General features: G+C 49.0%; 1 protein-coding gene across 4 annotated transcripts in view; it reads left to right on the top strand.

Moving 5' to 3' along the window:
* The first annotated feature begins 4,521 nt into the window (after window positions 1-4,521).
* The window catches only part of LOC140732212 (HEPACAM family member 2-like), a 38,928-nt gene continuing 20,496 nt past the window's right edge, over window positions 4,522-22,953 (top strand). For 2 of the 4 annotated variants that reach the window (XR_012100017.1, XM_073054518.1), the window contains exon 1: window positions 21,836-21,940. The gene's annotated coding sequence lies outside the window, so the exon portion shown is untranslated. Of the gene's footprint in view, window positions 4,613-21,835; window positions 21,941-22,953 lie in introns of those variants that run through there. The other 2 variants (XR_012100019.1, XR_012100018.1) reach the window with 2 other exon arrangements.

The raw sequence follows: 22,953 nt of genomic DNA, 5'->3' as shown, positions 1-22,953 counted from the left end.
AGTTGAAATGCTCTGCAGAAATTCGTGTTGTGTTTGTTGGTGTACATTTACACCAACATAGAAATGATTGCACATCTAATAGACTGCAATTCATCTAATATTTATTATTCATTTATTTTATAATTTTGATTTTTAAATTTTTGTATTTACACAAATTGTGCAATTTGGTTGTTTATCTTATTTATGAGCAGTTTACATTGATTCTACGGTATTTGCATTTACTGTGAATGCCAGCAAGAACACAAACCTCAGGGTTGTATATGTGGTTTAACAATAAATTTTATGTTCAACTTTGATGATTGAGTGATTCTTGATGTTGATGTGGGTCTGCTCTGCCCTCTCCTGGACAGAGAACAGTACTGCACCTTGTCTCCCTCCACCCGCCATCCTCCCCACCCACAGAATGCACCAAGCCCCTCCCCAACTCACCTTACCCCTCACCTCTGAATCTCCACCCCTCCCAGCACCATATCATTTCCCCACCACTTCCCAAAATCCCCGCACCAACTGCCAGCACGATCTCCACCCCCCCGACCCTCCCACACTCCTAAGACCGAGTACACAGAAACCCACACTAACACCCCATCCACCCAAAGCCCATCCCTTCAACAATTGCCCATACTCTCCCCACCCTCTCAATTACATCCCATCCTACCTGACCCAGGCAGTACGAAGGATGCAAACCCACTCCCACCACACACATACTGACCCGGGACCTAATAACATGCTGAGGAGGAGGTGGTGGAGGAAGCACCCCAGCCAGTGTACACACACGCATGCACGCACACACACAATCACACATATATACACACACTGACACACACACACACACACTCACTCACACACACCAACACATTCCCAGACATACATACACACACAGACACCAACATACTGACACACACATGCATATTGACACACTCACATACACACACACACCGACACACACACACTCACAAACATACACAGTGACACACACACACCAACACACACTCACACACATACCCACACACTCACATATACACAGAGACACACATGCACACACAGACACACATACACACACAGACACACACACACAGACACCAACATACTGACACACACATGCATATCGCACACACTCACATGCACCCACCAACACACACTCACATAGACACACACTGACACACATACATAGTCACAGTCACACACACACACACACACACACACACACACACACACACACACACACACACACACACACACACACACACACACACACGAACACTGACCCATCATCTGCACAATCACCCCAACACCAGCTAATCTAACACACACCCCAAAACACCATCGTACCACAAACACACATTCCCTGCTGCACACACAGAAATGCTCCTATGTACACAGGTGATGAAAACCCACAGGTAGACATGTACACCTCCTGCACGTCACCGATGCTGCGTGTGAGACGTGCTGACTGTGACAGGAACCTGGTGGACTGTGTGGAACTGTAGGTTCTGTGGTTTCCCTCTGCTTCAACCCACATCAATTCCAGGAGAGAGTGACAGGACTTCCTGCCTCATTCCTGGGAAATGCAGGTGCCCAGCCTTATGAATCCTGAGTCTGGTTGCTGGACAGGAACAGAAGGGATCTGGAGATATTGCTGACGTGTGTCCTGACTCTGATCGCCCACCCTGCCCTGTGACTTCCCTCCCATACCCCACACTGAACTATGACATCTGCTGCATACCCCACACTGACCTGAGACACCTATCCCATCCCTCACCCTGACCCATGACCACTGTCCCATCCCTCACCCTGACCCATGACCACTGTCCCATCCCTCAGCCTGCCCTGAGACCTCTCTCCCATACCCCACACTGACCTGTGACATTTGTCCCTTCCCCTACACTGAACTGTGACCTGCTTCCCATCCCCCTCACCCTGACCTGTGTCAAGGCTCCTGTCCCCCACCCTGACCTCTCTTGTCACCCATCCCCCACGCAAACCCATTACCTCGGCTCGATCTCCACCCTGGCCTGTGTCCTGTCTTCCGGACTCCCCCTCCCGCCCTCTCCTTCTCAGAATCACTTTCAGATCCGTTTGTCGTATTTTTCAAAACATACAGTGAAATGTGTTAGAAAACAACACCCTCAAGGATGTGCTGGGGGCTGCTCGCACGTGTCTCCCCTCATTCTGGAACATGCTCATGATGTCCAGCAGAACAACACAACCTGCAACAACAAGGACGACAGAATAAACAGGAGAACAAGTCCCTTATCCTTCCTCCCAATCACTCACACGCAGAGGTCAGCAAACCCTTCCTGGGCCTCCTGCCTCAGGCGCTGGACTCACAGGCGTCAGGCTGCCACACTTCTTCCTCTTCCACCCAACTTCTGAGTCGGCTTTGAACCCATCAACATAACTTCACTACTTCTTTATTTCTGCTTTTTTGTACTTCTTATTTTATCTTAACTATCTCATGGACATACTGTATACTTACTGTAATTGAGGTTCATTTTTCTGTATTGCATTGTACTGCTGCCGCAAAGCTATCAAGTTTCATGGCACACACTGGAAATCTTCAGCATCGCACAGAAAATACCAGAGGAACTCAGCAGGTCAGGCGGCACCTGTGGAAAGGAATAAACAGTCAACGTTTCGGGCCGAGGCACTTCCTCCTGTCTGAAATAAACTCTTTATTTCACACCATAGACTCTCCCTGCCTTGCTGAGTTCCTCCAGTGTTACAACACAATGGACTCTTGATCTCCCAACCTACCTGGCTCTGGCTTTCCAGCTTGTGAGCTACCTGCACGACACGTTCTCTGCAGCCGTTACACTCTATTCTGCATTCTGTGATTCTCTGCAAGGCATGCGAAATAAAGTCCGTAACTGAACGCATGACAACAATAAACACGTTTAATTGGAACCATTCCCAGAACCTGGCCCGGACAAGCATGCGCCTCTTGAGGAAGTGGGGGTGAGGCACCCCCTTGAACCGGCACAGTCCTTGCGAGGAAGGCGCTCTCTCGGGGATGTTGGGAGGTGGGAATGTCAGTGTTCGGATAGATTTTTGAGAGGGGAGGGGGATTCCTACGTTCTCCTGCCATCCTGCAGTCCACATCCTTGTGACCAGGAGAGGTGGCGGGTTGGGCTGAGATGTCACGATGCAAACAAAATTGAGCGAGGTTAACTTCCCACTAGATTTCAACCCATTTTGACCCACTACTTTAAAACTGATAATTGCAAAGATGCTCCCTATTAAAATCAGGTACAGAAAAGGGACGACACCGGCTGCAGACAGGAATCCAGAAAAGCTCAGCCATTTGCAGGTTTCACAGAGTTTCACTCCGTGTCTGACCCCGGGAATGTGTGATGGGACGGTGTGGAGGGAGTTTCACTCTGTGTCTGACTCCTGGTGTGTGTGTATTGGGACGGTGTGGAGGAGGTTTCACTCTGTGTCTGACTCCTGGTGTGTGTGTATTGGGACGGTGTGGAGGGAGTTTCACTCTGTGTCTGACCCCAGGAGTGTGTGATGGGACGGTGTGGAGGGAGTTTCACTCTGTGTCTGACCCCAGGAGTGTGTGATGGGACGGTGTGGAGGGAGTTTCACTCTGCGTCTGACCTGAGGGTGTGAGATAGGACAGTGCGGAGGGAACTTCACCCTATGTCTGACCCCGGGAGAGTGTGATGTGAGGACATGGTCATTTTTGTTGTGTGAAGTGACCTCATTTGAAATGGTGCAATTGCGGGAATGTAAAAAAAGGCCAAAAATTCTGGAAACTCTTCACAATTTCAGCAGGATTTCTAGGAAGAGAAAGAAGTGAAATTCTCGACAGCATGATCGGTTTTGATATTGCTGTGCTGCTCGGAGCAACGTTGTGATTACCAGGGTGATGTGAGTCAGTTTGTGTTAATCTCTTCAGCACATTTTTGCTCTCCTATGGTTTGTACTGGTGCAGGGCAGCACAATGGCATAGAGTTAAACTGATCTCAATTTTTTTGCACAAATCTGCCCTCACCTAGCGTCAAACGTTGGAAACAAGGCAGGTGCCCACTGTACAATTACTGAAGGAGTTCTTATTCGCGCGCGTGTGCACGCACACACACACACACACACACTCTCTCTCTCTCTCTCACACACACACACACACACACACACACACACACACACACACACACACACACACACACACACACACACACACACACACACACACACACACACACACACACACACACACACACAGACCCAGGCAGACACATATGCACTCTCTCTCTCACACACAGACCCAGGCTGACATGCACACACATCACAGGCTCAAGCAGATATGCACTGCACACACATTCTGCTAGTCTCACACAGACAGTCACACAACCTCACCCCCAAGTCACACAAATGTTTGAAGTGAGACAGATGTCAATGGCCCCAAGCCACCCCACTGGAAGAGTGAAAGAGAAAGACTATCGCGTCCCTGGGGAATTCAGCCGGTGGCTCCCAGTCACGTGAGAGGTTTGGGGATTTTACACAACGTCGGTGCCTCGGCCCATCCCATATTAAATCAGCCGCTGTCAGTGAGGCTCACATAGTTCCGTCACCACTCTCATCCTGAGGACTACCTGTGCATACAGCCAAGGTAAGTGTGGACAAGCATAAAAGGGGGTGGTCTCTGGGGAGGGTTCAGAGGATGTTCACAAGGATCATTCCAGGAATGAATGGCATCATGGACGTAGAATGCGCACGTGTTGGCTACATGCCTGTACTTAATGAAGGATGGGGGTGGGGTGGGGGGGGCGTGAAATGCAATGGAAGCTCTTGCACACTGAAAGGCCTGGGTAGAGTGGTCATGGAGAGGATGTTTCCATCAGTGGGAGAGTTTAGGACCAGAGGACACAGCCTCAGAATAGAAGGATGTTCCTTTGGAAAAGAGAGGATGAAGGATATCTTTAGCCAGAGGGTGGTGAATCTGTGGAATTGTTGACACAGATTACTGTAGTGGCCAAGCCACTGATGATATTTAAGACAGAAATTATTAGGTTTTTGATTGGTGCAGTGTTTAAGGATTACCAGGGAGAAGGCAAGAGAATGGAGTTGGTCATGATCGTGTGGGGGAGCAGCTAGATGGGCTGAACGCCTAATTCTGTTCTTGTATCTTATGGCGTCATGAAGTGACCTGGGTAATGATACTGAGGTCACCAACAGCTTTCCTCACCCTCTGTAAAGTCTGAGTTAGACCCCAGCAGGCCTACTGCATCAAGTTCTGATCATCTCACCAAAGGACTGCGGTGACTGCACGAGGGCAGATGCAGGACAAATCCCCCAGGATGTTGCTCGAGAGGGGATCAGAATCAGAAACAGATTTATTATCACTGATGTTTTGCTACTTTGGGACAGCAGTACAGTGCTTGACATTAAATGTTAACCGAACCATGATTAAACTGACCAAAATTCCCATCAAAGCTGATCCCATCTTCCCGCATTTGGACCACATCTCTCTAAATCTTTCCTATCCATCCTACCTATTCAAGTGCTGTTGTGTTTGCAGAGAAAGTGACATGGCAGCTCCTCAAAATTCAGGTTAGACCACATGTGGAATATTGTGTTCCGTTCTGGTCACCTCATTATAGGAAGGATGTGGAAGCTTTGTAGTGGGTACAGAGCAGAATTCCAGTCCCAGATGCCACCTGGACTAATCCTTATGAGGATGGGTTAAGGGAGCTGGGGCTTTTCTCTTTCGAATGAAGGAGGATGAGAATTGCCTTGATGGAGGGGTAAAAGATGATAAGAGGTGTCAGAGTGGACAGGCAGTGCCTTCTTCTGGGGGCAGCAATAGCTAGTGCAAGAGGACAGAATTTTAAGTTGTTTGGAGAAAAGTATTGTGTGGTCTCAGATGTACATTTGTTACACAGAATGGTGGGTATGTGGAACGTCCTGCCGGGGCGCTGGTTAAGGCAGATATATTACGGACGTTTAAGAGTCTTTTAAATACGCACATGGATGATAGAAATAATGTAGGGCTGTGTGGGAGGGAAGGGTTAGATTGATCTTGGAGTAGGTTAACAGGGTGGCACAACACTGTGGACTGAGGGCCTATACTCTGTGTTGTAATACTCCACGTTAAGGAGTTGGAGCTGGAACCGGACGGGCTCCGGATCACTGGGGAGGCTGAAGGAGGGGTAGATGTATATGGGGAAATAGTTACACCCAAGGTGCCGGACACAGGAAACTGGGTGAGGTGACAGTCAGGAAGTGGAAAGGGGGTTAAGGAGTCAGTGCAGTCAGCAGGATGAGTTGCAATGCGAAAGGCGGACACAATCGAAAAGGGTGAGTACAGGGCTGCGGTATTATATTTGAATGTGTGCAGTATACAGGACAAGGTAGATAAATGCAGCACTGCTGCAGATTGTCAGGTATGATGTTGTAGGCATCATTGAATCAGGGCTGAAAGAAAATAGCTGGGAGCTTAATGCCCAAGAATACACATTGCATCAAAAGAACAGGCAGGAAGGTAGAGGCAGTGGCGATGCTCTGTTGGTGAAAAATTAAATCAAATCACTAGAAAGAGGTGACATGGAGACAGAAGGTGTTGAATCATTGTGGATAGAGCTAAAGAACTGAAAGGTAAAGACCCTGATGTGAGTAGTACACAGGTCCCCAGACGGTAGTTAGGGTGTGGCCTACAAATTACAACAGGAGATAGAAAAAGAGCAATGTTACGATAGTCATGGGGGATTTCGATATGCAGGTAGATTGGGAAAATCAGGTTGGTGCTGGATTCCAGGAGGGGGAATTTCTATAGTGCCTATGAGATGGCTTTTTGGAGCAGCTTGTGGTTGAGACCACTAGGGGATCAGCTAGTCCGGATTGGGTGCTGTGCAATGAACTAGAATTGATTAGAGGCCTTAAAATAAAAGAATCTTTAAGGATGAGTGATAATAATAAGATCAAATTCACCCTGAAATTTAGGAAGGTGCTGAAGTCAGATGTATCAGTATTATGGAGAAGTAAAGGGAATTACAGAGGTACGAGAGAGGAGCTGGACAGAATTGAATGGAAAATAATTCTGGCAGAGATGAAGGTAGAGCACTGATGGCTGGAATTTCTCAAAGCAATTTGGAAGGCACAGGATATAAATACCCCAAAGTGCAAGAATGTTCTAAAGCAGAGATGACACAGCTGTGGCTAACAAGGGAAGTCAAAGCCAAAGAGAGGGCGTAGAACAAAAAATAGTGGGAAGTTAGAGGATTGGGAAAATGATGCTGTAGAGGTTGTAATGGGGAGGGGCAAGGACATGGTGGACAAACTGAATCAGTATTTTGCATCAATCTTCACTGTGGAAGACACTAGCAGTGTGGTGGAAGTTCCAGATTTCAGGGGTCATGAAGTGTGAAGTTATCATAAGTAGAGAGAAGGTTCCTGGGAAACTGACAGGTCCGAAGACAGATAAGTTACCTGGAATAGATGGTATACGAGGGGTGATTGATAAATTTGTGGCCTAAGTTAGAAGAAGTCAATTTTAGAAAACCTAGCACATTTATTTTTCAACCTAGTCCCCTCCTACATTTACACACTTAGTCCAGCGGTCGTGGAGCTTACGGATCTTGAACCTCCAGAAAGTGTCCACAGCAAGGGTGATTGATAAGTCCGTGGCCTAAGGTAGAAGGAGATGAGTTATGCTTCACAATCTGTATGCTCCACAACCGCTGGACTAAGTGTGAAAATGTAGGAGGGGACTATGTTGAATAATAAATAAACCCCTGGGATTTGAAAGAGGTGGCTTGAGAGATCATGAAGGTATTCGTAATGATCTTTAAGAATCATTAGATTATGGAATGATTCCAGAAGAGTGGAATATTGCAAACGACACTCCACTCTTTAAGAAGGAGGAGAGGCAGAGGAAAGGGAACTATAGGCCAGTTGGTCTGACCTCAGTGGATGGGAAGATGTTATGAGGTCTCAGAGTACATGAAGGTACATAATCCATAGTCAGCATGGGCTTCCTTAAGGGAAAATCTTGCCTGGAATTGTTGAAAGAAATAACAAGCAGGATTGGTGAAGAATAAGCAATAGACAATGTGTACTTAGAGTTTCAGTTGGCCTTTGACAAGGTGCTGCACACGAGGATGCTTAACAAGCAATGACCCCAGGGTATTACAGGATGGATGGTCTGGACATGGATGGAAGGAATGAGGGATGGAGGGGAGCGATATGGACATGGACATGGAGGGGATGGAGGTGGAAGGAGTGAGAGAAAGAGGAGAGGACGATGGATATTGAGTGGAGGGAGATGGATGGAGACAGTAGAGGGAGAGAGGGAGGGAGACTGGGGTGATGGAGGGAAAGTGGAAGGTATCGAAAGGGGGCGGAGGGTTGTATAGGGAAGGGAGCTGGGGGGTATTGAGCAGGTGGGATGAAGGGGTGGAATCTGTTGGGGATGGATAGAGGAGGCAGGGGAGTTGTGTGAAACGGGGGAAAGGAGTGGTAAGGAAGTTGTTGAACAGGAGGGGAGGGACTGGCAGTGTGTGGGGGGGGGGGGGTTGAGTGAGTGAATCTGAGAAGCTTGCTGAGGAAGGGACTAACCCCACACTTCGCTGAGTCACCGGGTTATATTTATCAGTGGCTGACAGTAAAGAGCCAGCAGTTCCTTCTCAAAAGTTTGAGCTGACTCAGCATCCCATGGGAAGGGAGAGTCTTCTCAGAAATGTGACACAGTATGAGGCTGCTCTGCCCCTCTATCACCTGCACTCTCTTCCAGGGAACACTGGCACCCGCTCCAAAGCCCTTATCACTCTGAGTCCTGTGTTCTATGAGCCGTGCCCAGTGTTCCAGACTTGCCCCTGACACTGCACTGACAGCCAGAGGTAGGAGGCAATCCTAATTCCACCCTGTCATGGCCCTCCCTCACCCTTGTCCAGAAGAGGATTGGGTCCAACTCTGCTGCTGGAAATCCCAGGAGGAATTTTCCAGAACAGCCACAATTCAGACCAATGGATTTCCCCATTGGATGCCCAAAAACATCCCAGCTGCTCCAGTAGGGTCTTCCCTCCATCTTAGAGACGACTAATTCGGAGATGGTGCCTCGCTCGCTCCACCTCTTCCTCCCAACTCCAAGGGTTGAACAGAGCAAGTAGGGAAAGGGTTTGATGGGGTGGGACGGAATGGATGCTGGAGTTTCCAGATTCAAGGGCGAAGGGGGCAGAGGTTGAGAGGAAGTTGATAAGGTCTTGTTGAAGCTGCATTACAGTGCAGAATCCAGTTTTGGCTGCCCTGCTCCAGGTAAGATGCTATTCAGCTGGACAGAGTGTATCAGGAGGATGCTGGTGTGTGTGTGTGTGTGTGTGTGTGTGTGTGTGTGTGTGTGTGTGTGTGTGTGTGTGTGTGTGTGTGTGTGTGTGTGTGTGTGTGTGTGTGTGTGTGTGTGTGTGTGTGTGTGTGTGTGTGTGTGTGAGAGAGAGAGTGTGTGTGTGTGAGAGAGAGAGAGAGTGTCTGTGTGTGTGTGAGAGAGAGAGAGAGAGTGTGTGTGTGTGTGTGTGAGAGTGTGTGTGTGTGAGAGAGAGAGAGTGTGTGTGTGTGAGAGAGTGTGTGTGTGTGTGAGAGAGAGAGAGTGTGTGTGTGTGGACACATGCGCTCATGTGATAATGGCAGATTCTTCATTCAGATCAGTACCACTGAGTCCTTGGTAGGGCTAAGGGAATGTGTTATCAGTAACACACACAAAATGCTGGAAGAACTCAGCAGGTCACACAGCATCTATGGAAATAAATATTCAGTCAATGTTTCAAACAAAGAAGGAAGGCGGAAAATGCCAGAATAAAAAAGGTGGGGGAGAGGAGGGGAAAGAGGCTGGCTGGAAGGTGATAGGCGAAGCCAGATGGGTGAGAAAGGTCAAGGGCTGGAGAAGAAAGAATCTGATAGGAGAGGAGAGTGGACCATAGGAGAAAGGGAAGGAGGGGGGGACCCGGGGGGGGGGGGGGGGGGGGGATGTAATAGGTAGGTGAGAGCAGGTAAAAGGTCAGAGTGGGGAAATGCGGAAGTACAGGATTTTTTTACCGGAAGGAGAAATCGATATTCATGCCATCAAGTTGAAGGGTTATACGGAATAGAAGGTGCTCCTCCACCCTGAGGTATGCCCTTCTCTTGGCACGAGGAGCCCATGGACCGATATGTCAGAATGGGAATTAAAATGTTTGGCCACTGGGAAATTCCGCTTGAGGCAACGGAGCAGAGGGCCTCGGTGAAGCGGTGCCCCAGTTTAACTGCGGATCTCATCAGTGTAGAGAAGGCCACATCAGGGGTACTGGACACAACAGAACAACCCCCGCAGATTTCCAGCTGAAGGGTTGCATCACCTGGGAGGACTGGTTGGGGCCATGAATAGAGGTGAGAGAGGAGGTGTATGGGTGTGTTCAGCACTTAGACCGCTTGCAGTAATAAGGGCCCAGAGAGAAATTTGTGAGGACGGATGAATGGACATGAATGGAATCGAGGAGGTAGTGACCCCTGAAGAAAGCGGAGGGCAGTGGGGAGTACAGAGATGTCTAGCGGTAGAATTTCTTTGAAGATGGCAGAAGGTGCAGAGGATAATGTATTGGATGCAGAGGCTCGGGGGGGGGGGGGGGTGGGTGTTAAAAAAAGACAAGAGCAGCTCTATCACTGTTAAGGCAGTGGGAAGATAGGGTGAGTCTAGATGTTCTAGAAATGGAGGCCATACATCTTCAGAATGTAGGAGGAAACTGGAGCACTAGGAGAAAATCCACGTGGCCACAGGGAGAATGTACACCCTTCTTACAAAACAGAGTCCCTCCAGTGCCAAGGTGCATACTACATTACCAGCGGATAGCAAACTGCAGATAGCACACAGAATGACAATTTCAGAAAAACATGCAGTTAGAAAGAAAAATATAGCCAAAATCTCTGAGTGGCAGGACTGTAGATTTCTGCTGTGCAGTCTCTGCCACCCATGTGCCCTGCTCCCCTCTCTCCCTGCTCCTGTCTCCTTGCTGCCCTGTTTTTGAGATCAGTGCCCAGTTACCGGAACTTTCCTCAGCTCAGGCCGAGCCCGGTGAGTGATTTGACCACAGGCACAGCTCTAATCATTGGCTTCTATCACAAGGCTCAGTCTAAGTCAACAGCTGCTGTCAGACAGGGGTGAGCATGTCCGCCAATCCCCAGGAACTGATGTAGCCTGTGGAATGCCACAGGACATGGTGGAGGCAGGAATGTCAGGTTGTGTCTGGGCGGGGGGAAGGTAAGTGATAGGTCAGAAGGAAGTTTCCCATTGTGGAGGAAGGCTGAGGAAGCTTGGAGACCCAAGTTCAGTCCCAACCTCCAGTGCTGCATATGTCTTTGTGTGTGTGTGGATTGGGGGGTGGTGCAGTCAGCGTTTTCAGTTCATGGATCTGACAACACAAGAGATCAAATATAGATTACTGTATATAATTGGTAAGCACACCTGACGGGAGCTTCATTCTGTGTCTGACCCCGGGAGTGGTGATGGGACTGTGTGGAGGGAGCTTTGCATGATGTCTGACACCAGGAGTGGTGATGGGACTGTGTGGGGGGAGCTTTGCATGATGTCTGACACCAGGAGTGTGTGATGGGATGGTGTGAAGGGAGCCTTAGTCTGTGTCTGACATGGGTGTGTGTGATAGGACAGTGCTGTGGGAGCTTCACTCTGTGTCTGACCCCAGGAGTGTGTGATGGGACAGTGTGGAGGGAGCTTCACTCTGTGTCTGACCCTGGGAGTGTGTGATGGGATAGTGTGGAGGGAGCTTCACTCTGTGTCTGACCCCGGGGGTGTGTGTTGAGACATTTTGTTGTGGGAACTTCACTCTGTGTCTGACCCTGGGTATGTGTGATGGAATGGTGTAAAGGGAACCTCTCTCTGTGTCTGACACAGGAGTGTGTGATGGGATATTGTGGAGCAAACTTTGAACCAATATGTGATGAACATGCAACCTTTGGAGAAGGTGGTTAACCAGGATGACCATTAACCTGGTGGTTAACCAGGATGACCAAGGAAAGGTGAACCTGGAGGTTTTGGGGCAGCGGAAGCTGAAGGGAGACCCAAAAGAAATTTGTAAAGTTATCAGAGGCAGATGTAGACAGTCAGTGTCTGTTTCCTCGGGAAGAAATATCTAATGCCAGAGGGAATGCATTTAACTTGAGAGGGGGTAAATTTGAAGATGTTCCCTGTTAGTTTCTTTACACAGAGAATAGAGGGTGCCAGGGCAAGAAGTGGAGGCGGTACTCTGGAGGTGTTGACAAGGCTTTTAGACAGACAGGCACATTACAGGGACTGGAGGAATATAAACCATGTTTAATCTGGAATCGTAACTGGCCCAGACACTGTGGGCCGAAATTCCTGTAGCTGTACTGAAATATTTCAAGTTCAGTAAATGAATTACTGTTTGTTTATTCTGCCCGTCTCGTCTCACGTAACTCTTTCCCTTCCAGTACATTGTTTATCTTCCCCTCTGCTTTCCTGATAAGCAACACGTTCCTGCTCGCTGTGACCCGCCCCTTTTCAGCGACTCACTCTGGTATGAGGTTCTCCGAAGGTTGGTGGGGGGGAGGGGAAGTCCCTCCGATATCTGTCACTGTGACGTTGAATTGCTTTCTGCTGAATTTCATGGTTGAGCTTCTGAAGAAGTCTGTTTTTATAATGCAGAGTACTTCCTCTTAAAAAAAAACGTGCTTTTAATCAGCTGGTGTCAGGAGGAAGTTAAAGCTGCTGTGTTGGATTTCAGGAACTTGGAATGATCTGTTTGCACGTACTGCAAATGCAACCCTCAGGACATTTGACATTTGCCTTTCCTTTGTTGTGTTCCTCAACCATTAGGCAGAAACCTAATGGAACCCAAAGCCCTCTGGCAGGTTCCCAACATGGCTCCAGTCCTGGCGAAAGCTTGTGGACTGCGGGGTCCTCCGTTACACAGACATCCCAGGCAAGGATGATGGTGGTGGGGAGGGTGCAGGTACGGGAAAGGCCACGGTAACCCCACCAAAAATCTGGGAGGCTGCAGGAGTTACAGTCTCACAGCATGGAAAGAAGCCATTCAGCCCAATTCCTCTGCATGTTCCACAGTGAGCTAGTCCCATCTGCCGCATTTGGTCCACAGCCCTCTAACATGGATTTATCTGGATGGCTTTTAAGCATGTCAAGTGTGTCCACCTCAACAACTATTTCTGGCAGCTTATTCCACCCTTTGTGTAAAGATGTTATGCTTGCTAACCCTTTTAAATCTCTTGGCTCTGATCTTAAACCTATGTCTTCTTGTTTCTATACTCACGTCTCTGGGAAAAGGACGACGTGCTTTCATCCCCTTGTGAACTTATCAGGTCAGCCACCCCTCAATCTCCTACATCCCAGGGAATTCAGTCCTAGGCTGCACAACCTCCTTGTAACTTGGGTCCTCAACTCCACAAAATGTTCCGGTGAATATTTTCTGCCTTTTTTTCTAGATTAATACCACCTTTCCTATGACAGGGAGAGCCACACTGTACACAGTACTGCAAATGAGACCTCAACAATACCTTCTACTGTACATCTGCAGCAAAACATTGCAATGATTGTATTCAAACTTCAAAGTAAACTGATATCAAAAGTACACACACACACACACACACACACACACACACACACACACACACACACACACACACACACACACACACACACACACACACACACACACACACACACACACACACACACACACACACACACACACACACATTCATTCATGGCCTAAGGTAGAAGGAGTCAATTTTAGAAAACCTTGCACATTTATTTTTTAACATCGTCCCCTCCTACATTTACACACTTAGTCCAGCAGTCTAAGTTATTAACTTCAAACTTTCTGCATAATCACTCAAAGAGTTGACCTGCATGTACATGTAACAAGAGCTGTATAACTCATCTCCTTCTACCTTAGGCCACGAACTTATCAATCACCCATCTGTGGGGAACTCAGCAGGTCAGGCAGCATCTATGGAAAACAGTAGTCGACGTTTTGGGCCGAAACCCTTCGGCAGGACTGGAGAAAAAAAGCTGAGGAGTAGATATAAAAGGGGGAGGGGGGGAGGGGAGAAACAGCCGGTGATAGGTGAAGCCTCGAGTGGGTGGGATGAAGCAAAGAGTTAGGAAGTTGATTGCTGAAAGAGACAGAAGACCATGGAAGAAAGAGAAGTGGGTGAGGAGCACCAGAAGGAGATAAGGTGAGAGAGGGAAAAGGGGATCGGAAATGGTGAGGGGGGGGGGGTGGGGCAATTCCAGAAGTTTGAGAAATCGATATTCAAGCCATCAAGTTGGAGGCTACCCAAATGGAAAATAAGGTATTGTTACTGGAATATTGGTGAGACCTGACGTAGATTGGGAGACAGCTTCGCCGAGCATCTATGCTCCATCCGCCAGAACAAGCAGGATCTCCCATTTTAATTCCACTTCCCATTCCCATTCTGATATGTCCATCCATGGCCTCTTCCACTGTCATGATGAGGTCACACTCAGGTTGGAAGAACAACACCTTGAACATCGATTTCTCAAACTTCCAGTAATGCCTCCCACCTTCCCCCCTTCGCCATTTCCCTCTCTCACCTTATCTGCTTGCCAGCCCATCACCTCCCTCTGGTGCTCCTCCTCCTTTTTCTTTCTTTCCATGACCTCTGTCTCTTTCAGCAATCAACTTCCCAGCTCTTTACTTCATCCCTCCCCCTCCAGGTCTCACCTATCACCTGGTGTTTCTCTCTCCACCACCCCACCCCCCACCTTTTATATCTACTCCTCAGCATTTCTTCACCAGTCCTGATGAAGGGTTTCGGTCCACAACGTTGACTGTACTTTTTACATAGATGCTGCCTGACCTGTTGAGTTCCTCCAGCATTTTGTGTGTGTCGCTGGAATCAATGAAAGACTACATCCGACAGGACGGACAAACAACCAGTGTGCAAAAGACAACAAACTGTGCAAAACCAAAAAAAATAAGAAACAATAATAATGAACAAATATGCAATAAATGTCAAAAACATGAGATGAAAAGCCCTTGAAAGTAAGTCTATAGCTTGCGGGAACAGTTCAGTGTTGGGGTGAGTGAAGTTATCGCTCTGGTCTAGAGCCTGATAGTTGAGGGGTAATAACTGTTACTCAGTGCCCTGACTGTTGAAGGCCAGCATGCCCATTTAGCAATCCCGCAATGCTCAGCAGAAAATTCTTTGCACCTGGAACAGCATCTAGGGTGGTGTTGATGTTTCAGGTGGAGTCCCTGCACCAGGAGAGGGAGGGAGCCAGTATCGGGTGGAAAAGAGAGCTACTTGAATTGATCATGACCCCTTTGGAGAAGGGCATCAGGTGGGGTACGGGGAGAGAGTGGTTGGAACTGTCAGAAAATTGAGTGAGGTCAGGCAGGATGGGGAGTGGGAATCCTTTCTCCCCTGCACCTTTGTCTCAGGAGTATTTGGCTGTGATGGAACTGGGAGGCTGGAAGACATGGATAGAGATAGGAGGTAGTTTGGGGGTGGGGGTCGTGAGAGAATGAGGAAGGACAGGCCTTGAAGAGGGTGCGGAGGATGGGGGTGTGAGAGGATTAGTCAGGAGGGAAGGGGTGAAGAGGTGCACTGAGGGAGCAGAGAGGGGCGGTGAGGAGGGAGCCTTTTGTTGTGGGAGCTTCGGTGAAGAGTGAGGGACAGTGAGGAGGAAGCGCCAGTGATGAGTTGGGTGGGCCAAGGAGGGGGCGCCGCCTGCGGGATGGCCCATGAGGAGGGAGCCCTGTGCTGCAGAGGCCCTCGAATGAGGAAGATCACCGCCCAGGAAAGTATACGCTTGGGGCCCAGATTTACAAGCCAGCGCCTGATTGCCGGGACGTGGTGTGACGGTGAATCACCACTAATACAGCTGAGGCTGCTTCCTGGGGAAATCACCGGGCCGCCCCCGGAAACAGGTCCCAGGATCGGGGGTGTTGACTGGCGGTCCTTCCTTTCTGAGCGAACTCTGCATCACCCTCCGTGAGAGCGGAACTGCAATCAGGCGCCCGGCGCTGCAGCACGCATATGAACGGAACGGGCTGCGGGAGCGGGGCTGACAGAGATTCTCCCTCGTCTCGGGGTAAACCTCACGCCTCGGGACCGGTTCCCGGCGAAGGGTTGGGTGGTCGTCGGTCACAGAGACGGTGCAGAGTTGGAGTTACGGCTGAGATTTAACTCTGTCTGAACGATGGCTCCAGGAACAGCCGAGTGTGAAGAGGCGGGGTGGCGAGGGGGGCTTGATGTGGCATAGAGAGACGGGGGGGGGGGGGGCGGAGAGAGAAGAGAACAGGAAGGAGAGACTGTAAGATATAGGAGCAGAATAGGTCATTTGGCCCATTGAGTCTGCTCTGCCGTCATCATGGCTGATCCACGTTTCCTCTCACCCACCCCCATCCCTTCATGCTCTGACCAAACAAGAATCTATCAACCTCTGTCTAAAATTTACACAAAGGTGACCTCCACAGCTGGCTTTGGTAACGAATTCCACAGATTCACCACTCCCCGGCTAAAGAAATTCTTTCTCATCATTCTAAAAGGACACCCCTCTATGCTGAGTCAGTGTCCTCTGGTCTTAGACTCTCTCATCATAAGTAACATCTTCTCCACGTCCACTCTATCAAAGCTTTCACCATTCAACAGTTATCAATTAAGTCATCCCTCATTCTGCTAAATTCCAGTGAGTGCTGTCTGAGAGCCATCAAAAGCTCTTTGTATGACAAGTGGTTCAATCTGGTAAGCATTTTCATGAACTTCCTTTGTACCCTCTCCAGATTCAGCACATCCTTTCTAAGAAGGGGCACAAAACTGCTCATAATACTCCAAGTCAGGCCTCGCTCGTTCTTTATAATGTTTCAACATTCCATCCATGCTTTTATATTCTAGTCCTCTTGAAATGAATGTTCACATTGCATTTGTCCTCATCACTACGTTCATTCATTAACCTTTAGGGAACCCTGTACAAGGACTCCCATATCCATTTGCGCTTCAGTTTTCTTTTGTATTTTCTGTCCATTTAGAAAATTATCAACCCTTTTACTTCTTCAACCAAAATGCATGACCATACACTTCCCAACACATATTCCATCTGCCACTTCTTTGCCCATTCTCCTAATCTAAGTCCTTCTGTAGCCTCTCTGCTTTCTCAAAACTAACTGCCCCTCCAACTATCATCATACCATCTGCAAACTGCAACAAAGCCATCAACTCCATCATCCAAATCATTAACATATAAGGTAAAAAGAATTGGTCCAAGCACAGACTCCTGTGGAACACCATTAGAGGGGTGGGGTAAGGGGAGGGAGAGTGATGGGAAGAGACAGGCAGAGGGAAGAGAGGAAATGGGAGGTTAGAGGGGGAGAGAGTAGAAGAGAAAGAGGAAAGAGAAAGTGAGATGGATCAGAGGGAGAGAAGGGAAGAAGTGACATAGTGACGGAGGCAGAGAGGGGGTAAAATGGAGGGTGGACAGAGGAGTGTGAGACTGTGGGGCAGAGGAATGGAGAAGGGAGCTGGAACTATAAAAAAAACCCTGACCATCCACACCCCCACCCACCTTCACAACCATCTATGAGCTTCCCCCCTCAGTATCTCCCTTGTCCTTCCTGCCCCTTTTGGAAACTCCCTCAATATTCACCACAGCATAAAGGAGGCCACTTGGCCCATTGTACCTCTCCCAGCCCCACCCATCCCCTTCCCATGGGATCACCCTCCATGGCTGTGCTCCTTTCAAACACCCTGGGTAAGGACCCTTCAGTCACCCTTGGGCGGAGCTGTTCACACCCCACCTCCCCACTGCATTCCAGCCCAACACCATCTCTGGGATCCATAGGTCCTCACTCCTGTCCCAATAGGAATGTTGCCCATACCTTTACCATTAAATCCCACATCCCATACCATCCTTGGAGGTGCAGAGGAGTTTCCTAAGGATGTGCTGGGACTCACTGGATAGAGTTATGGAAAGAGGATGGGGATTTATCTGTGTTGGAGACTGAGGGGTGACCTTATTGAGGTGTAATAAAACCACAAGGGGTACAGGTAGGGTGAATGCATACAGGGCAATCAATAATGAAAGGACACACGTTTAAGGTGAACAGTACAGCACAGTACATGCCTTTTGAGCCATGATGTGCAACTAACATTTCAACGTACTACAAGATCAATCCCTCCCACATTGCCCTCTATGTTTCTTTCATCCATGTGCCAATCTAAGAATCCCTCCCGAACATTTAAAATTATGCCCTGGGAAAAAGGCACAGTCTGTGCGTTTGATCTATGCCTCTTCAATACACACAAAATGCTGGAGGAACTCAGCAGGCCGGGCAGCATCAATGGGAAAAAAAGTATAGTTTCGGGCCGAGACACTTTGGCAGGACCGGAGAAAAAAAGATGAGTAGATTTGTTGATTGGTGATGGAGATACAGGGCTGGAGAAGGGGAAATCTAATAGGAGAAGAAAGAAAAGGGAGGAGCACCAGAGGGAGGTGATGGGCAGGCAAGGAGATAAGGTGAGAGAGGGAAAAGGGGATGGGGAATGGTGAAGGGGGGCATTACTAAAAGTTTGAGAAATTGACGTTCATGCAGTTAGGCTGAAGGTTACCTAGATGCAATATTAGGTGTTGTTCCTCCAACCTGAGTGTGGCCTCATCAGGACAGTAGAAAAGGCCTTGGATTGACCTATTGCTTGGGGAATGGCAAGTGGGATTAAAATGGGTGGCCACAGGGAATCTTGCTTCATCTGGTGGACAGAGCGTAGGCGCTCAGTGAAGAGGTTTCCCAATCTACGTCAGGTCTCACTGATGTAGAGGAGTCCGTGGCCTCTTCAACTGTGGTGATGAGGCCACACTCAGGTTGGAGGATCAACACCTTATATTCTGTCTGGGTAGCCTCCAACCTGATGGCATGAACATTGATTTCTTGAACTTCCGGGAATGTCCCCATCCTTCACCTTTCCCTATCCCCTTGTCCCTCTTTTCTTGCCTCCCCATTGTCTTCCTCTGGTGCTCCTCCCACCTTTCCCCCATGGCCGCCTTTCTTCTCTTATCAGACTCTTCCTTCTCCAGCCCTATATCTTTTTCACCAATCAACTTCTCAGATCTTTATTTCATCCCTTCCCTTCCCAGTTTCATCTATCCCCTTGTGTTTCTCTCTCCCCTCCCCCAACTACCTTCTCATCTTTTTCCCCCAGTCCTGTTGAAGGGTCCCGGACCGAAATGTTGACTTTGATTTTATTTAGGCTGCCTGGCCTGTTCCTCCAGCATTTTGTACTTGGATTTCCAACATCTGAAGATTATCTCTTGTTTGTGATTGGACTATCTATGCCTCTTATCATTTTCACTTTCAAGTCACCTTTGATCCTTCTTTGCTCCGAAGAGAAAAGCCCGAGCTCACTCAGCCTACCCTCATAAATCATGCTCTCTAATCCAGGCAGTCTCCTGGCAAATCTCCTCAGCACTCTCTAAAACTTCCACCTCCTTACGATGACCGAAACTGAACACAATTCTCCAAGTGTACTCTAACCAAAGTTTTATAGAGCTGGAACATAACTTTGTGGTTTCTGAACTCAAAGGGAATAGATTTAGCAGGAACCTGAAGGGAATTTTTTTACAGTGAGGGTGGTGTGTGCATTGAATGAGCTATGAGTAGAAGTGGTTGAGACAGCTACAATACCAGCATTTAGAAGACACTTGGACAGGAATGTGGATAGAAACGGTTTAGAAGGATATAGGCCAAACATGGACAAAAAGACTCGCTCAGATGGGTGCCTTAGTTGGCAGGGTACAGATGGGCCGAATGGCTCGTCTCCACCTCTTTCAAACCCTGGCCCCTTCTTCACAACTCCCAACAATGTGGACTTCCCAGCTGTGGGCAGACCAATGTTTTCACTGTGACCTACACTGATGTTTGCTACCCTGTTAACTTTTCACCACTTCCTCAGGCCATTCTGCCAGTTTAACATGTTTGCTCTGTTGGAGTCAAGGAGACACTGGCCCTTCATCCCATCTAGTCCATGCTAACCATCCAGTCCCCTCCTACACTTGGCCAGTTTCTCACCACTCTGCCTGTACCCTTCTGTGCATTGGCCTTGTAGTTCTAAGATGTCGTGTGAGTGTTTGCCTCCCCCACCCTCTCTGACAATGTGATCCAGATCTCAAACCCCACTGCCCCCCAGCTCCCCCAATCGTTCTATCTGGAAGCCTCTGAGGAGGTTTTGATTTCTGGGCCTGTAATCAGGGAATTCAGAAGAATGAAGGGGGATCTCATTGAAACTTTCCAAATACTGAAAGTCCTGGAGATGTAAAGGATGTTCCCTATAGTGGGGGAGTCTGGGACAAGAGGACACAGCCTCAGAATAAAGAGATATCCCTTTAGAATAGAGGTAAAGAGGATTTTTTTTCAGCCAGGTGGTGGTGAATCTGTAGGAGTTGTCACATATAGCTGTAGACACCAGGTCACAGGGTGTATTTAAGGCAGAGATTGATAGGTTCTTGATTGGTAAGGGAGAGAAGTCGGGAGAATGGGGTTGAGAAAAATCTGCTATGATTGAAATTGGAGTGGACTCGACAGGCTGAATGGCCTCACCTTTCTCCTGTATCTTATGGTTTTAGACACCTCTACTACAGGGGAATGTTCCCTTCTCCCCACCCCATCTCTCTGCCTCAGTCAGTCTTGAACACCCCTATCAGATGCCCCCCCTCCACTCCAGGAAGAACAGACCAGGCCTCAAAATGGAGATTCCCATCCCAGGGGAATCTCCTTAGCACACTCTACAGTGTAGTCACCTCCTCGCCATAGTGGGGTGACCAGAACTGTATGAGTACTGCTCTGATCTAACTAACATTGTACAAATCTGTGGTGTAACCTCCATAGACCTGTGCTGACCCCCCCCACCCCCGCAGCTTATGAAGTGATAACCCACTCACCTTCCTCAACTTACCCATCTGCACTGCCACCTCCAGGGAGTCAGGTCTGAGGTACCCATGTTTCTCAGCAATGCAACTCCCCCCACCCCGACCACCATCTTCCCAGGTTCCCGTTGTTGACGGTGTACGTTGTGATCTGAACTGATGTCCTTAGGTTCATTACCTCACCATCATCGGGGTTACATTGCCCCTTCCTGGGTGAATAGTCCAGCATGACCACACGGCTCACTGTCAACACCACCACCAGCTCACAGTGGGATCGGCCAACGTGTATTATATAATGCGTACACGACGCTGGAAGAACTCAGCAGGTCAGGCAGCATCCGTGAGAAAAGAGTAGCCAACGTTTCGGGCCGAGATGTGTTTTGAGTTGTATTTTTGTGTATTATATAAGTTGCTCAGTGGGTTGGGAGATATCTGTAGAGTCTTTGGGATGGCCGAGAACCTCCATATTCCTCCAGCAGCTACATGTTCTTTGTGTCTCCTCCAATCTCTCGGATCTTTCAACTTACAGTGCTCAAGGGTTTGCCTTGGATGGGAGGGGTATGGAGAGAGAGACAAAGAGAGACAGACCAGGTGAAATGGAGAAAGATGAAGAGGGGAAAGATCAGTGAAGAGGTAGACAGGAAAGGGAAGACTTTCTGGGCAGAATGGCACACCACCCTATGGGCGGTGTACTTCAACCGTGCCCAGTTCCAGAGCGGGGAAACGGGGCGTAGTGAACTGCTTTGGGGTCGGCCGTAGGGTGAGAGGAGGGGGGGGGGGGGTGGGGTTGGTGTGACGGGAGACCGAATGTGAAAGGGACAGATCCCGTCAACCAGCCTCAGCGCTGTCCTGTCGTCCAATAAAAAAGTTGCAACATCCTGTTCCCGAAGTATGAGTCTAATTCCCGGTAATGTGGATTCCCCACTTTCGGTTTTATCTAGATTACGCATTCGAAACGCAGAAAAGCAGCGCTCCGGCTGCACACTGCAAACAGCCTCAGCCGGAGCGCACTCCAGCGTCCCGGCAGGAAGCTGAGGTGAGGTGAGCGTGGGAGCAGGAGCGTCCGGGAGTTGGGAGGACTCTTTGTAACACATTATGTTGCGCGGAGGATGGAATCCAGTACTTGCGAAGGCGAGTAGATAGAGATAACGTATCTCTCTCTCTCTCTTTAAATATATTTGTGTGTATATATATAGATGGATCGAGAGAGAGAGAGAGTGGGAGAGATAGAGTGCCGATAGACAGAGATGGAGACGGAAAGATAGAGAGTCAGAGAGAGAGAGAGAGAGAGAGAGAGAGAGAGAGAGATGCGGAGATAGGAGAGGGAGATGGGGTGGAGCGATATGGTGGGGATCTGAGAAACCGAGCTGTTGATGTGTGTTGGGATCTTTGGTTAAGGGACTGTGCGATTGTGTCTCCAGTCCCGGGACGGGGAACAGGGCTGTGTACTGGTTGTCTCCGATCTGGACTGTTGACATTATCCCGTGAGGTGGTCCAGAACTGACAACGACATGCCCGAGGTCGGTTGGTGATGTAGGAGGAGTCTCCTTGGCTAGGAACGGCGGAGGACACGGAAGGTGCGGGTTCACCACCTGAGACCTGGGTCCTGCGGAAGCTGCGCCGGGTCGGGAGCCTGTGGTCTGGGTCCGATTCTCCCGGGTGGTCCCGAGAAGAACGTGTCAAGGTCCGAGGAAGCGTGGACCTGCGACGGGAGTAGTAGAGTGAGGGAGGGAGGGGCGTATGTGGTGGTATCACCCTCCGCTGGTGTCTGTCCACCCCGGCCTATTACTGGGACACTTCAGCACCACTCTCCATCCCCCAGACCCTTTCCTCCGCCTCAATCCCTCCCAATACAACCTCATCACTCATCCTCAATTCCATTCCGTCCCCTTCCCCCTAACACTACTCAAACCTACCCATCCTTGCATTTTAACCTCCCCTCCCCTTCCCCCTAACACTACTCAAACCTACCCATCCTTGCATTTTAACCTCCCCTCCCCTTCCCCTCTCCTTTCCGCCCCTCATCCACCCCCACTCCACCCCATCCCCTTCCC

The sequence above is a fragment of the Hemitrygon akajei genome, chromosome 1 (genome assembly GCF_048418815.1).
Source record: "Hemitrygon akajei chromosome 1, sHemAka1.3, whole genome shotgun sequence".
Lineage (NCBI taxonomy): Eukaryota > Metazoa > Chordata > Chondrichthyes > Myliobatiformes > Dasyatidae > Hemitrygon > Hemitrygon akajei.
Note: the sequence above shows the minus strand (reverse complement) of the source record. Positions and strands in the feature narration are given on the sequence as shown.